Source organism: Gossypium arboreum, chromosome 7 (assembly GCF_025698485.1).
Source record: "Gossypium arboreum isolate Shixiya-1 chromosome 7, ASM2569848v2, whole genome shotgun sequence".
NCBI lineage: Eukaryota > Viridiplantae > Streptophyta > Magnoliopsida > Malvales > Malvaceae > Gossypium > Gossypium arboreum.
This window is the reverse complement of record NC_069076.1, coordinates 77,321,165-77,323,949: the sequence shown is the minus strand read 5'-3', so window position 1 is coordinate 77,323,949 and position 2,785 is coordinate 77,321,165. Positions and strand designations below refer to the sequence as shown.

Genomic DNA, 2,785 nt, shown 5'->3' with positions numbered 1-2,785 from the left:
TTATAATACCTCAATTTTGCCCGGCCCATTAGAAGCCAAGGCATATTCCAAAATATCAAAAAAATAATAATAAAAGTTTTTTTTAATAGTCCTTTTACAAATGTTAAAAACCAATAACCCACCTAAACCTACCCATTACTACCCAAAACCCCAAAGCAGTCCCGTAGCCCAAATACACAGATCCATCAGCCAAACTTAACCCAATACCTAACCCGACCTAACAGATCTAAACCATCCCTACCCGTTATAGACCCAAACTCTCAGAGGCCCAAAATTTAGAAGCATTCGGCTAGGGTTAGAGAAACCCTAGCCCTCTCCTCGCGCCGCAAGCACCAAACGAAGGTCCCCTTTATCTCCGCCGGAGATCTTGTGATTACCTGCAAAAAAAGGAAAAGAAACTAGCAAAGGAAAGAAGCAAAACATAGCAAGAAATAGGAAAGATTTTTATACCAAATTTGTATCAGTTAATAGTGGCTATAAAGCCCAGATCTAAACATTGTAAAGGGGGGGAGTTTTTTTTGGTTTTAAACACACAAGTACAAACAGTATAGAAGAAATAAAAACTCACGGCAGATTCAAAGGTTTTACTGTTTTTATTCTCTATTATTTCCTTCTGTTTTTTTATTTATATATATACATTTATTTTTAATATAACAGACGATCCAAAAACAGATTTGAAAATCAAAGGGAAAACAGTTCATTTTTTTTAGTTGTAATATACAAAAATACTTTTTTAAAATAAAAAGGAGAAGTACTACCTGTGTTTCGACTGCAAGAGGAAGGATTTTTGGCCTTCCGACCGTCGTGCACGGCGGCACGTGGGCACCTGGAGCGGTGGCCATCGGCCGTTGTTGGAACTTAGGCCAGAGGACGGGGGAGAGGGTTTCAGAGTTTTTTTGGTTTTTTTTAAAATGGGGTGTTAGAAATGAAATTTAAAATTAAAATTTAACTTATATAGGGCCCAGATCCGACCCGATCCGACCCAGAGGGTCCGCGTGTTTTAAGAAAATGGGATATTTATCCCTTTAGTCCTTCCGTCTTTTCATCTTTTAAATTAAGTTTATTGCAATTTTTAATTTTTGCCCAATATTTTTATTTTGGTTTCAATTTGATACCCGATCCTTTTAAACACAGAATTAAAACGCTGTCGTTTTGGGAATAGGGCGTTTTGCCCAATGAGTCCCTTTCGTTTTACGCGTGTTTTAATTAGGACCTTAATTCAGCTTTATTTTTTAAATTCGCCCTGTAATTTTATCGAACTTCAAATCTAACCCTATATATTTATTTATATATATATATATATTTTATATTGTTATTTGTTTTATTTTTAACCTTATTTTTATATTATATATTATATAATTATTTTATTATATATTATTTATATTATTATTATTTATTATATATTATTTTTCACAAATTATTATTATTTTACATTATTATTTATATATTATTATTATATTTTTACTTATATTATATATTTATTAATTATTTATATATATTATATATTATTTTTACATATATACTTTTATATTATATATTATAATTATTTTATTATATATTATTATGTCATTTTTATATTATTCTACATTTTTATCTATATATTATTATCATTAAAGATTTTTAACTTGTATTATATACTTATTTTCATTTATATGTTAATAATTACTTTATTTATATTCTATTATTATACATTTTGAAGATATTATAATATTATAATTGTATAATACGTATATTTCATCATTAATTACTTATTTTATATTATTCTAAACTTATATTTATATATATTAGATAATTATTTCATTATAAATATAAATTCTTTTACATATTTGATATTTTATATATTATTTTTCTAAATCAATATATTTTATATTTTTATATAATTATTATTCTTATAAATATATTTTTTATTATATGTTATATTTTAAATTTATTATTAAATATATCACATTTTTATTATATGCTCATTCTATTTATCAATTGTTTATATTATACATATATTTTTAAAACTTATGTTTTTATTATTATAGAATATTTGTTTTACTTTAGAATTAATGTATTATTGTTATGTTATGTATTTTATATGTTATGTAATATCTTAGACTTTTATAATTTATTTTCAAATGCATATTTTATATATTTGTACATTGATATATTGTATTATATGCATCATTTAATTTATTAATCCATTCATGTGTACATTAAATTATTGGATTGTATATTTTATATTTTATGTAGATTCTATTTATCCATTTTCTATGCATGTCATCTATTTTTACTCATACATATTTTACACATTAATATTTACCATGTCTTTTATATTATTTAATATTTTATTTATGATATATTGCATATAATTAGTGCATTTATTATGTTTTCTTTTGGGTATATTCCTATTTGCTTAGCATGATTATTTTATTATTCTATTTTGCCTCTATATATAGTGATTGCATTTGTATAAAGTGTTATAATATTTTGTAATATATGTTTTTGAATATCTATGTTTTGTAATATGTAATTGTCACTCTAAAAGGTCATTTAAAACAATATTTAAAAGTTTTGTAAAATAAAAGCAATGCTTGATGTTTGGAAACTTCGAGAAAGGTAGTGCCCTAACTTCTTGGGTTGCCACTTTTCTCGTTAAGTTCAAATAGTCAAGCACCTTTCTAAAATTTTTAAAGGATTTCAAAATACGAGCAACCTGTCTTGAAATTTCAAAGCGTTGTGTCCAAACCATCGGATATGACGTTTTGACGCCTCAAGATAGGGATTTTCAAAATGGTTAGCT

The 2,785-nt window shown here is 25.4% G+C and overlaps 1 long non-coding RNA gene across 1 annotated transcript; it reads right to left on the bottom strand.

The window, feature by feature from the left end:
• Positions 1–922, bottom strand: LOC108486787 (uncharacterized). Its single transcript, XR_001871558.2, has 2 exons — positions 759–922; positions 1–377 (listed from the first exon to the last, which is right to left on the bottom strand). It is a non-coding gene; the product is annotated as an uncharacterized LOC108486787 (long non-coding RNA).
• Positions 923–2,785: the final 1,863 nt, after the last annotated feature.